Source organism: Rousettus aegyptiacus, unplaced genomic scaffold (genome assembly GCF_014176215.1).
Source record: "Rousettus aegyptiacus isolate mRouAeg1 unplaced genomic scaffold, mRouAeg1.p scaffold_m13_p_12, whole genome shotgun sequence".
Taxonomy (NCBI): domain Eukaryota; kingdom Metazoa; phylum Chordata; class Mammalia; order Chiroptera; family Pteropodidae; genus Rousettus; species Rousettus aegyptiacus.
In genome coordinates, this window is record NW_023416287.1 from 80,914,053 (window position 1) to 80,928,784 (window position 14,732).

At 37.4% G+C, this 14,732-nt stretch overlaps 1 protein-coding gene across 27 annotated transcripts in view; it reads right to left on the bottom strand.

The window, feature by feature from the left end:
• The window catches only part of TCF4 (transcription factor 4), a 334,414-nt gene that overhangs the window by 225,118 nt on the left and 94,564 nt on the right, over positions 1-14,732 (bottom strand). The window lies entirely within an intron of this gene.

Genomic DNA, 14,732 nt, shown 5'->3' on the forward strand with positions numbered 1-14,732 from the left:
GAAATGAACTGGACCCTCAGGAACTAGAGGTATGAACATAAAAATTACTTCCATCTTTCACAGTGTTTCATAGCGTCAACTTTTATAGACATGAAACTGCACTTAAAGTTTTATTTAAATCTTTTGAACAAAATAAATGTAAAAATACATGATTACAACCTTCACACAAACACAAAAAGTTAAATTCAGGTAAATATTCATACTTACACTGACAGGACCCATGCCAAAATACTCTTAAACTCAAGAACCACCCCCACCAAAAAAAAAGAACAAAAATTCCATTGTCTATTTCCACCAGTACAAAGATTTTACGATCTTGTTTTCGAAAGTTTTTACGTTAAGACAACATTGTCTCAGATTTTTAATTTTTTTAAAATAGATTTGACCACCTGACCTACAATCTTTAATCTGAGCATTGAGATATGGAAATTAAAGCCATTAAAGTAATGTTTTATTTTGTTAAATAATGGTGAAGAGACCGACATGAACTACCAAAAAGCTGGAATTCTAAATCCTGTAGCAGCAAAGTTCTAATGCTGACCAGATTACTAAACGCTCAGTTACTGCTTCAAGTGGCAAATACTCAGGATGGAGGATGTAACTGCTAAATTATCATTTTAAGTGCTTAAAACATAAAAGTCTTTTAAAGATCAGTCACTCTATATTTAGAAACAGCTTTGAGATTTTTGATGAAAGGCCCTTTATAAGTATAAAAAGTTTTGCTGTTCTATTATTTTGATCACGGTTGATAACAGACGGCCATCACAAACTTCCTCTGACAGAATTGGAGGAGGAGGTGTGAAACGCTGGTTCAGCAGACATAATCCCATTTATTGTCTTTCCTAACATTTCAGTGATACTGTTTATTCTCTTACTGCACTACTGTCATTCCTTTTATTACTGCTATTTTATTACCAGCAGAAATAATCATAGTATAATTAATTGATTGATTTTGGGGTATGGTAGGGCACATGGCATTTGAGCATTTTAGAATATCTTAAGAGATGGAATAGCAACAATAATAAAAAAAAAACAACTATTGTCACTAAACCTGAATTCTTCCTGTTTTTAAAGTAATTATTTTGGTTCCTTTTTTTTTTTGGGGGGGGGTGCTTCAGAAGATACTGCAACTGCAAACAGATGTCCCCTGTGGACAGCTAAAATCAGGAACAATGAGCTTTAAGGAACGTCGAGAAAGCACTGGGGAGTCATCTAATCGGGAGAGAAGGTGCAATACCTTCCCTGGATTTGCTGTTGAAAAGCCCAACCTCCTGGCCTATCTGGTATGCACTGACTGAGGGACACAGAGAAGAACCCTCTCAGTTCTCACATGAATAAGTTTTGTAGCCTACATGTTTCTCTTCATCCTTAACCAAAAATCAAATATTTTAGGGGAGGGGTTGGGGGAACAGTCTAAGTGACAAAATCTCTCAAACACTGCAGGTTTACAGAAGTTTGATGCCCCTTGATTCCTTTTCACCTGAAACAGCCAACTCGGATTAACTGGAGGGATTTCTACTCTTCAATTTGGCCAAAAAATAATGCAGGAACGGAGTTGAATCCCTATCTTTACCATAAGATAGGGATTAGTCATATCAATAGTCATATTATTTGGATGCATTTTATCTTTTCGAATTTCGAAGAGGGTTTTTGAACATGAAAAGTAGGCGGAGACAAGGAGGAAAGAGGAGCGCAGTAATGTCAGGCCAGTGGTTCTCCGCCAGGGGCAATTTTGGCAAAGTCTGAAGACATTCTGAGTTGTCACAGCTTGGGGGGAAAGGGGCACTGCTGGCATCTAGTGGGTGGAAACCAGGGATTCTGCTGAACATCCTACTCATACACGACACAGTCCCGAACAGCAAAAAATGTTCTAGCCCCAAATGTCAATTGTGCCAGGATTGAGAAGCCCTGTGCTAGAGGAAAAATTATATTGAAGAGCAAAAAGAAAGAACGAGTTGGAGAACAGACAGACTAGAATTTGATTTATAATTCAGTACGAGCTCTTACTAAATACACAGTGACTTATGCATTTTAACCCAGATCTGAGTTGGAATGTTTGGAGAGACCCACGTATACATCTTCTGTCCACAAAATAAAGTAAAAATGACTGTCAACCAAGCAGCCTGCTAATTAGCAGGCAGATAAAACACATCAAAACTTGAGTATTCCCAACTGGGCGATTTCAAAAGCGAGCAATCCACTAATTAAAAATGCTGGAAGTCTAGCTTTTTCAAAACAGGTTAAATACTGGTCGAGTTCCTTTACAAATGGATTCCCAACCAATCAAATCCGACTGCTCTTTTGCCATCCATCCCCATTCCCGCCCTTCTCATTTCCTGACCTCATGCTGCTGTGCCTTCCTCCTTACTACTGCTCTCTTTTTTACAGGCTTTTCCATCCTTTGGCCTCCTGCTTGATCTAGAAGGTAAGGACAGAGCTCTAGCTCTCCCAAACCTAATAGAATAAATCCTATGATTTCTGATTACATTTTATCTTTGGAAAAAAAAAAATATCTGTATAACTGGTGCTCATTCACCCAAGCAAGCAGATACAAGGGTATGGAATGGATATTTGCAACTCGTAATAATTATAAACATGTTACTTTTATTTATTTCCATCTTCTCCCCCACCGAGCTTTATCAGATCTGCCAGTTAGCATGCATTTCCTCAACGACTGTTCCAGCACATCTCAAAATGCCTCTGACAACCACCCTGCGTCTGAGTCACCTGGCATGCTCATTTCAAAAAGTCAGCATCTTTAGGGTCCACTGCAGACTTAGTGAGTTTTGTTCTTTGGAGATGGGGCCAAGAGGAAAAAAAAACAAAACAAAACTGTTTTTATCAAGGTTCCCAAGTAATTTTCATAGACACAGGACTTTGAAATTCAGCAGCCTCTCTGTCGGGAACACAAGAAAAGATGCCTGCCCCTCACTACCAACAGTTGCCCATCTCACTCCCTATCTTAAAATCTCTGCCTAGGTTTCCAGTTTCAGAAGCATTCAAAACACGCTCCCATCACATCTGCTTCCCAATGGTTCTTGCGCAGGCTCGCTTTTTACGTAAATGCTGGACATGGCCCTCACTTGGACAGTCCGTGCTCCCTACTGCTGTACCTGAATGCTGTATACACTTTGATGTATCTCCATGTTTTCGTACCTCTATTCCCTTTGCCTGAACTGTTCTTCATCTCTCGAAAAATAACTAACATATAGTGAGCTTAAATATGTGTTAGATACTATATGCTAAGCACTTTGATGCACTAGCAGTATCCCCATTTTATAGAAATGAAAAAAACTGAGGCTTCATGGGATAGAAAACTCCCCCAAGGTGACAATAAATGGCAGAGCTGGCCAACAAAGGTATTGCTACTGCTAAAAGCCAGTGAGTAGTCTCCTCCACTCCGTAAATGTCCCCCATGGTACGAACTTCAGATCTCTCCATGACCAGTTCGAATATGACCTCCAGTCACCTCCCCAGGCAGAGTAAAGGCATTTATTTGGGAGTTTATGCCCATTCTTGTGTCCAAAAAAGATTACAGAATTATATACAACACGAAAAGGAAATATTTGAAGAAATCGAGAGATTAGAAAAGTAGGAGAACAATAAAATTCTTATGAGCTTATCAAAATGTACATTGTGATGGACTAGAGAAGATAAAAATTCTACTGAATGAGAAAAGCAGAGTGGAACAAAATTCACGGTTAGCATGGGATAAAAAAAACAAACTGTTCGGGAAATCTATTAAGGTCGCATAGTAATAAATGAAAACCTGCCAGGAACAGCAGCAGTCTGAATATTTAGCTCTTGGGCCTTTCCCTTGTTCTGTTGCCGCCCTCCATCCAAGATGAGGATAAATGACAGAAAGACAACGACCTAGGCAGCAGGAGGGAAAGGAATAAAGCAAGTGGATAACAGACAGTCTTCTTCCACAAGACTGAAATGGACTTGAACGTTCGAGATTTTTCTTATTTATTTTACCCGAAACTAGAACAAACATGGTAACTTTCGTGGGATTGGTAGTTCCTTTAGGAGACAGCCTGACAATCCACAAAGTTTCATTTTATTTGAGTAGTTCTGTGTAAGCCCCCTCTCAAATGTCGATGTTTCGGCACCAAAACATCGGAGCAGGGTTTGGGCAGAATTAGAACCAAATACTCCACTCAGAGAAAAGATATTAAGACATAATTTTTGATTTTTATGATTTCCCATCCACATTCATTACTCTTATGATTTGATTACTCAAATTTCCACTTTGCTCATACGGACCAGGAGATCAAAACTATCAGAGCAGACAAATACCAGAAAACATAGCACTGCAGGAATTGAGATCGAGACCTGGATTTTAGTAGCAACTCTGCATTAACCAGCTCTATGGCCTGAGCCAGTTCCAGGCCTCTCTGAATCCATTTTTGCCAACTGTAAAAATGGGGTTAGATTTCCATCTATACTTGGATGTCACACACACATACACACACATACACGCACATACACAAAGTTTAAAATGATAGATAAAAAAAAATTTTAATCTTCTTATAATACCAATGAGCTGACTAGAGAGTAAGAAATTATCAAGCCAAAATCAAAGTGAAAGCTGGAACCCAGGGAGGAAGAAAAGACATTTTTGCCCTGAGGGCATCTGCCAACCTAGAAAATTCAATGGCCTCTTGAGTCTAAGAGAACAGAAGTGAAAACCCAGGACCCACCCAAAGTAAGCATCTAACAGGAGATAAGAGGATAATAGGATTACAACTTGAAGGAGTCATTATTAAAGTCAGTAAGTTAATTAATACTTGCTAAACACTTAGGGCAGTACCTGGCCCACAGTAAATACTCAGTAATCAATATCTGCCATGAGAATCTAATTTACTAATACTGCCCAAACCTAAGATAATTAAACCATATAAATATGTAAAATTGTGATCTGTTTGAGGAAACCTGAGTCTCACTTTTTAATGACTACCAGTTCTGCTAAACAGGTGAGAGACTTTCAAATATTCTCCTGGACTTTAGAAATAGCCAATACGTGTAAATAAACAAACCCCACCTTCTCCACGAACCTCTACAGCACAATCACAGTGGGAATTCAGTAAGCATTAGATTTGTTTCATGACTTAATTTACCTTTAGACTATCCTCTTCCTATCTCACCATTTCAACATATTTCTGCATGCTCTATAAATGATAACAGTGTCACAAGTTATGTATGCTGAACAATGGCCCAACCCTAGAACACACACTAGGTATTGTGTAGGTTTAAGCTTGATTGGAAATAAACAAGTGTGAGAGTTACCTAACTCTGAAGATTTGGGGTAATTAGCGTTATGTGTTGGTTCTTTCCATACATCATGCCCAGATCATGCCAAATACCCAAAGCCCTAGAGTTTCATGAAGCCAGAAAACAACCAAAAGAGTATTTTGCATTGCTCTAAGAGTCTACAAAATCCTGCTCTTCTAAGAAATATATTGATTTCCCAATGAAAGCTTCTGCACAATCAGAGTGCACTGGGGGTTGGAGGTGAAGTTTTTCCTGGAAACATGCTGAAACATGCTGAAGTCTACACTGTCTTAAATCTTTCGCTGTGCAACAACAGACATTATTAAATATCCTCCACGTCATCATGAAGACTCACAGACTGCATACATCTGTGGCTCCTACTAATTTCCTAGTCCAGGAAGAACCCTTGGCTGAGCCCTCCACACAAACTGAGATGGCATATGCTCTCCGTCAGTGCCAGATGAATTTAGAGTTCAAAATATTTCATCAGCAAAGAGCGTTAAGGATGTGCACATTTTCATTAGCAGCCATCGCAATAAGAGCTTTAAGTGGAGTAATCTGAAGTCAAATTTGAGTTCTAAGATAGAGGAAGGAAGAGCTGAGGCATTTCAAATATTGATAAACAATGCCCACGAAACCATGCTCACCTCTTTTTGTTTCTATAAGAAACGAGATGTCTTCGTAATGAGTGATCTGAGGAGTGAGTGACGAGAAACTTCTAGCCCTTCTCAAATTGAGTGAGCAAGAGATGAGGGTTGTGGCAGTGTATCCCAACAAATTACAAGATCCTTCAAAGACAAGGAACAGGGACCTGGGCTTTCCATTTTCATACCACTGTGGTTAACACTAGCCTTCTCAGCACTAACGAATTTCCTTATCAAGCAAACCTGAAAACTCAGAGGTTAAGGACAAGATATCCTTATAATTTATATAAGAAAGGGCAAAATGTGGACATACTAAGGAAAAAAGTATGGTGGGAAAACTTGTTCAGAGGGGAGTGATTTCAATATTTTAGACTTTATTAACCTCCAGCTTAAACTTCCATTAATGAGTCCTTTAGAAAAAGGGTCCCCAACTTCCGGGCAGTGGACCAGTAGTGGTCCGTGGCCTGTTAGGTACCAGGCCACACAGCAGGAGGCGAGTGGCAGTTAAGAGAGCAAAGCTCCATCCATATTTGCAGATGCTCAGCTCCACCTCAGATGATCAGGCATTAAATTCTCATAGGAGCACCAGTCCTTGGTGTCAAAAATGTTGGGGACCGCTGCTTTAGAAAACCGTTTAAAATAATACCATTTCCTTAAGTTCAAAATAAACTATTTTTTTTTAATGTACACTAAGTAATCTCAGATATTTAAAATATGGAGTTAACTGCATTTTTCAATGCTATAAAACAGGAAAAGAAATTTAGATAATATGAAAGTAACTAAATAAAATGTATTAACTATTTTGTTCTAAAAATGCCAGTAGTATTCCTTATTCTGAAACGCAGAAATCTTCTTGAAACTGAAGGTGAGTAGAGTAATATTATGAAACTTAGACAAAGGTAACCTTGAAGTCTTTATGCCAATCCATATAGTTTGGAAATATCAATGACAATCTAACTTGAATAATCTAACCTGAAATATGGAGACCTGGGTGTTATTTAGTGCCCTCGCATTTCAAATTTGTGAAACGAACCAGCAAGGGACTTCCTTTTAAAGAGAAGTCAGTCTTTTCTGGATTTCATCTCTCTAAGCAAGAGCCTAGAAACAGAGCCATGAATAACTGAGGCAAGAGTACAATAATGTGTATTCTACATGCCTCCTCTGACTTTTTGAAATGTAACTGATCTAAAAGCACTTAATAAAAATCGGTCTTACAAAGATAATGTTGGGGAGGGGGAATTTATTTCAAAATCAGTTGAGAATAACAATTAGAAGTAAGCTGTCATATCTGAAGACTTTGAAAAACAAAATCTAACTCCAATTATTACATAAATAACCATCACAGTATCTAAATTAAAAGTGAATGTAATTTGGGGAAATGTTTAACTAGGTGCTTGGTACCACTTAAAGCTGTGTTTTCAAATATATATCACAAAACGTGAGAAATAAAAGGCAGGTACTTCAGAAAATAAAATATTAAAGAACAAAGGAATAAATTTTAAAGGAATAGAACAGAATATATCTCTGCTAACATGTACATGCATTTTTCAACTGAAACATGTAATTTTTATGTTGTAAAATCCATTATACTATAATGACTTAAGATATACAAATTGATATTTAAAAATGCCTATTTGATAAATAATTTATTACATTTATTCCAATAGAGAGACAAAAGGAGCCAAGATGAAATATATAACAATTTTATCTCTTCTTCTTTTCTCCCCCTAGAACTCTGTTCTCCCTAGGGTACCATTTGTGAGGCTCTGGGAAAGGGCTGCTGGCTTAATTGAAATATTTGTAGGCTGTAATTGCTCTGCATAACCACAATGGTCCACTTTTCCCAAATGGCATCCATTCCTCTTGCTTTCTTCTTTTTCTTCTTTCCTTTTACACTTGAACAAAGTCTGCGTCTCTTGTTTTTCCTCGTCTCATCTCATCTCCTATTATTCCTGATGCTTGACTAATATTGGTGAAGTCAAATAGTTATGAATGTTCAAATATCTTCCCTAAACCCAGTTTTCTAGCACAGTCCCTTTTGCTTATAACAATCACTCCCATAAACTGATTTTCATTTTATCCTTTCAACATCCCAATCTTCCACCTATGTTTAATGCTGCAGCCTCTGACCTGGCAATGACAAACAATCAATCTTCCATGTTATCTTTAGGGGTCATGTCTTAGTTTTTAGGCCAATTTTCTTTGTATTTAGACTCAAATGTGCAAACCACACTATATTACTCTGCAAAACATCAATGAGAAGGGTTAATTAAGTAACACTGACAGATAAATCCATTTCTTTTGCAGTAATCAAATCAAAGCAGGTTGACATAACACAGGAACTTAATACAGTTATTCCCTTGTAATTGGAAAAAGGCCCTTTACTTCTCATTAAAGCAATCTTCTGGGTATTGGCATAATAAGAAGGCTCAGAGCTTTAATACTGCCCTATAAAAGTCTCAAGATACAGACTCCTTAAACAAACAAGCCAGATTATCTAATTCCTTGATCACAGCAGAACATGTAGTTCCTACTGTTTTAAACTACTAATTCTTTATCTCTGTTGCAATTAAAAAGAGGTAAATCAGTATCAAACACATACAATGAAAATCTGTAAAAATGCCTAAACTGTTTACAATTTTATAAATCTATCTCCACATGTATTTGAAGGGAAATAGTCCATTAAAAATGAATTTGAAATACTTTACAAATGTGAAAGTGTAATAGCTTGGATGAGGGGGGAAATCTCTTTATTTTTACTTAAGGAGCTCAACACAATGTGTTTTGTCTAAATACACAGTATGCTATTCAACCACACAATATAACTTTGATAATCAGAACTGTGAGAGAATGGAATTTGAAGAACATTTAATTTTTGTGACATATAAAGAACAGTAAGTCATCTGGTCAACTCAGACTAGACTGAAACTCACAAAGAATACAACACTGTACCAAGTTCATACCCCCAAACTAAACAGAGTCAATTTTCACTCTTTCACTCCAAGTTTGAGGGAGTTTCTGCTACGTATCTAGTGGCACCTGATCAATCTCAACATGATTCTAGCAACTCTTTCTTAAACAATAACATGTAATCCAGGCTTGTGATTCTCAAATGTGGCTAACCATCAAAATCCTCCATGAACTTCAAAATATACATATATTTTTAAATTTTTCCCAGGTTTCTCTACTTTTTTTATTTTAAAAAGTTTATAATTACAGTGCTCTTAAAACTATGTAATTCGTTGTGTCTCAATCATTTGTGAGTAGGTTGTTATCAGTCATATCTTTTTATCCCTTAGTACTTCTGTGTGCATTTCCCAACAACGAAAATAGTATAGTTATGAAAATCAGGAAATCTACAATTGATATTCTTTTATCTAATCCACAGTCCATGAATTATGATTGATCTCAAGTATAATAAAAATTTAACTAAGCTCACAAAAAAAAGAAAAAATAAAGAAATCCAGGATTACTCACCACATTTAATCAGCGTATCTCTTTCATCTATCTTAATCAGTAACAGTTCCTCGGTCTTCTTTTCTTTTTGTAATATTGGCGTTTTTGAAGAATACAGGCCAGTTATTTATAGACTGTTTCTTAATTCGGTTTTATCTGATGCTTCTTCATGGTTATATTCAGGTGGATACAATACTACAAGAGCAGCTTTGTGTCTTTCCCAGGATATCACAGGCAGAGCCACGTGATGGCATGTGGTCTGCTCCCTTCATTTGTTATGCTAATTTCATCACCTGGTCAAGGTATTGTGGGAATTCTCCACTGTTTAATTACAACTTTTCTCTGTACAGCTAAATCAGCAATCTATAGAGAAATACTCTAAGACCATTACAACTAATTTTTAATTATGTTCTTACTGAAAAAAATTAAAACACAAAAGTGTATAAAGTAAATAGTGTAAATTCTCTCAACATCCACTCCCCTCCAACTTCATATCATTGATAACTCTTAATAGTTTCCCAGGCAGACTTACAGATCCTCTGGTCTGTGATCAACTGGTTTTTAAAACCATAGAAATGTGGGGCAATAAATACAAAACTAGACTGAAATTCCTGTTTTATTTGAATTAGTTAAGAAATATTTCTCAATTGTTTATTTATGCACTAGTGACACCTAAATGGATAAAATTATTAGTGCCAGCAGTGTGACCTAGCAGGGGTGGGGAGGACAGCAACTAGAATAAAGAAAGACGTATTATACTATGAACTGTGAAGAATTCAGCCAAGATAGACAAGATTGAGCAACCTACTTATCAACCAATGAAATGCATAAAACCAAGTTAGATACTCCATCTCAGAGTCAATGCTGCCCTGAATGGCTGTCCCTTGCCTCTCTGGACCACATTTTACAAACGACTGTGTGAAAAAGGAGATCCACCATAGCAGGAGCACTTGCCAATTAAAATCAAGCAGAAAGAGAAGCTTTTTATGACAGACAAAAAAAAATCTAGTATGGATTTCGTAAACTGGCAGAAAGGAAAATAAAAGTAGATAACAGACCTGAAAAGTTTTTAAAGTGGGAAGTAAACTGACATCTTAAAAAGAATATGTTCCCGCATTTAGAGATCAGGTAAACACATGAACCAGCCATAGTCAAAAAGTTAGGGGGAAAGCCGGAGCACACAGAAGACTGTGAGCGCACCTTGGCCATTTGATAGAACACATGAATACTGAGTGAGTTAACTGACTTGTCATCAATATGAGGTGGAAACAGTCCCTTTAACCCCTGGATGAAGCCCATGTCATTTATAAACTGAACATTGCTGGTAGATTTCAACTCTGACTTACAAATGCTTAGAAAATTTTCCCTACAACTCCATTTCAGCCAAGTGCCTGGCAGACATTGGCAAAAGTTTTTCTTTGTGGGTCTCATAAGTAACCAGAGAAGTCTGTCTGGTGACCTAAAGTATTTTACATTTTATCTCATGATACTTTTGTATTATGCTTTCTACTTTCCAACATGTTTTTTATTACATATATATATATATATATATATATATATATATATTCATCTCATTTGAAATGATTTATCTGGAATCACTGAACGTAGGAAACTCAGATCAAAAGAAGTTATATATTTAAGTATAAGCAGACTAACATCAGTTTTCTATAGCATGAAAACAAAAAATAAAAAAAAAAAGAAATTGGTAGTTATCCCATATACGAGACTCCATTTCATTCTCCTCTTTAATTTAAAGGTGACACAAAACATGCTAAAGTAAAGTTCATTAGAATACTTACAAAAACAGGAAAGTGAGATAGTATTATAAGGACTCAGTTTTCACATCTAGCACTATGTCTTTTTAAATCATATCAGCAATGCAAACAAAATTGCTGATCTCCCTTCCGCGCTTCTCTGCATTCATACAGCACCATTTCACCATCATGACACAGGTTTTGCATTGGCTTGAGAAAGGCCCAGGATATAGTGATAGAGCTGGTCTGGTCTATGACAAAAATGGACTGTAGCTTTAATCACGCTGCTACTCTTACTTTCACTTTCAAGTGCTTTAAAACACTCTCAAAACTGAGGCAGTCCAAATACATCTACACTAATTTACTAGTCTAGCTTTTGGAAGTAGAAACTGAAACACATTAGAAAGAACCAACCGGTATTTTCTTAAGCTTAAATCCATCAAATTCATGGGAATAAGCATTTTGTTCTTTCAGTAGCTCTGCAACTTGGATGTGGCCTACCTTTGGCCCTTCTGATAACCAACAGTTTACTGGTCAGAAAGAGATGAGCCGCTATGATGTACTGGTCTCACTAATTCACTAAGTAGAATGGAAAAAAGCTGTAGCTCTTCTTCAGGAATGGCAGAAATGTCCTTAGTTTGAAAGGAGATAGACACAAAGACCTGAAAATGACAATAACCAGGCATCTTGAGAAAAAACAAGAAGCAGGGAAGGGGTTCAGGGGAAGCCAGAGCTGTCAGTAGAGAATAATGATTTATCTGATGAGATTAGCAGAAAGTTTGATTAGAAAAGATGCCTTCTTCACATAGCAAAGATTGCAATACTACTTTAAGATGTAGGAGAAAACAGTGCCTGCCAAGTGCGGTCTGTAACAGCATCGGCTAGCCATGAGTGATACAGTGGGAAAATAGCCACTAAGCCAGATTTTATTTGATTTGTACTGATGATTTTTATTAGAATACATGGATCATTGCTTCAACCTTTCCATGTAAAACCAAATCAAATTCAAAAACTCACACATCAGTCACCTAACCTTATGTCATTCCGTCTGCTTTACTAAAGTTGAGCCACATTTCAGCTGATCTGTCCTCGATAAATCATTCAGCTACTCAAAACTGTTGCACCAAATTCTGGGATGCAAGTGGTACACAAAAGAAACCACTAAATCTGCAGTTACGAATAAGAAAGCCAAAGAAAAGAAATACTGCGAGCCTCATACATACAGAATGAAATCAAAGCAACATATAGTCAATGCAAAATAGGATAAAACGAATTCTTTTCGTAGCATCAAATGTATTGTAATTTATCTTTCAAAGGCCCACCCACCACTCAGCTTCTTTTTCTCACTTTAATTCAAGGCACTGTGCAAGACTCTGCAAAGCAGTCGCTCTGAAACCACAGAAAAGGTCACAATTACATTGAAAAAGGAGATCAATTCAGTTTTACAAATAACCAGTTTTATAAATTAAAAACATAATCTTTAAGGTAAAAATTAAAAATATTATATAATACATTAGTGGAAAACCTCTATACTATTTATAAAAACCGCTTTATTAAAAGAAATGAAGTTAATTACATGAAACATGACAATGAGTTTCCAAAGAAAAAGTACTCATGTCCTACTTTCTACTGTTTTTTACCTCATCCTTTCTGTATTAACATTTTTCCTTTCTTTCCAAGCGCCATGTCAGATTTCAGTTTAAACCTATAAACAGCTATAATTATTATTTGAATATCAATTTCTAGTTAACAAATCACTTCTATTTCATGATTTCCTTTAGTCTCCCAAATAGGTCCCGAAATGCACACCATAATCTTCTCTTCACAGAAGGTATAAACAACTTTCCCAGTTAAAGGCCATCAGCAGGCCTCAAACGCAGTGTCTGCTAGAGACTGCGGGTGTACCACATTGTACTGCCTTAGTGGAAAACCCACTGCTTCTGAAAACTAGTAGTCACCAACCTTTCAGCTCTGTGGCGAAACCCTCTATGGTTAAAACAAGACTATGTTTGCACTCGTCCCCACTTCTACCCCGATCAACTGCAACCACACAGGAATTTTAAATTTCCCACCCTCCTTTGCAGCTGGGAGGGATCATGTGACTAAGATTTGGCCAACAGAAAGTGAGAGGAAGTAATGTTTGCCTTTTCCAGGCCTGACCTCTAAAACTTCCCATGGAATCGTCCATGCACTTTCTTTTTCCTCTGTGTTCAGCCCGATACAGAGCATCTAGGGAACCCCCGAGGCCATGGGGGAGGACCAAGCTAAGGCATGAAAGAAACCAGACCTGAAGGACTATAGGCAACAGAGCCCACCCCATAGGTCTTGTGCACCAAAGCAAAATAACCCTTTGTGGTGTTAACTAAAGTTTAGAGGTTGTTTGTTCCAGTAATTAGCATACCCTGACTAATGCATCCTCCAAAACAGACGTCCACAAATTTGGCACTATGATTCTATCTTCCAAGCAAAGCAAACATACGCAGTTAGAACTGGCACTAGTCATATTGTGAGGCAGGGAAATTGGTCTTTGAACTATCCTTCTCTCCCTTTCAGACTTGTTTTCCCCCCTTAGCATTTCCTCCCTCTGAGCACCAAATGTTCTCAGGCTGCTCAGTCTCATATGTCTCGAGAAAATAAACACAATACATTCATTAGCCATTCTTTCTTCGACCGTTATCTTGTAACCAGGAGTGGTGAGCTGCTGGCTACTAGTGTAATTTTGGAGAAATTCTTTAACATCTCAGATTCTATGTATCTTCATCTGTAAAATGGGAACGGTCACGTCCACCCTCCAATACTGCTATGATGATTAGAGATAATTTAGAAAAAACATCACCGTACAACCTGGAACACATAAGTATAACTCCTACTTTTATGATGATTACTGTTGTTATGACAGCATAATATCTGACACCAAACAGGATTTTAAAAATCAATATAAAATAGGGCTCTTTCTCCCTGAAATACATAACCTAGATTGGCAGACATAGATAAAAAGAAGTATTTGATTACTAAAAAAATAAGAAAGAAATGTTATGGAATTTTAGAGAAAGGAGTGTTATACTGGCGAGAGTCAATATTTGGGCAATTTAGAGTATAGAAAGGAGAGGGAAAGCAGTGGGCTCCTGGTGAGATGTACTGGCGCGTAGATTAGCGTAATTTTAGGTACAGTCTAATTTAAAATTCCCTTATCTAGAGAATGTACTGGCGCAGATAGTGGAAATTCCAGACACAAAGCAAGTGTTAGGGTTGACACACCCAGTGGATCCACAATCCTAGCAAAGACAAAGGCCCCTTCTATCCCTCCGCTGTGCCGTCTCCATGTCACCTTTACCCTAAAGCTGGAATCCATCATGGCCATGGGATTTCTGGAACAACTAGCTTCCTCACTCCTCTGCTTCCCTAGAGACAGTTGAGGTTACGAAAGAGCAAAATTCCTCTAGAATTTTGCCTTGCTTGAGACCATCATGGAACCAATCTCTAAAGCCAGGAAAACACGTGCATGGAGTTGCAAAGATGTGGATGACCCACATTAAAAACCACCGCGAGGGGACAGAGGTACCCTGACTGGTATAGTCCAATCACAGCTGTCCCCTGGAGATGT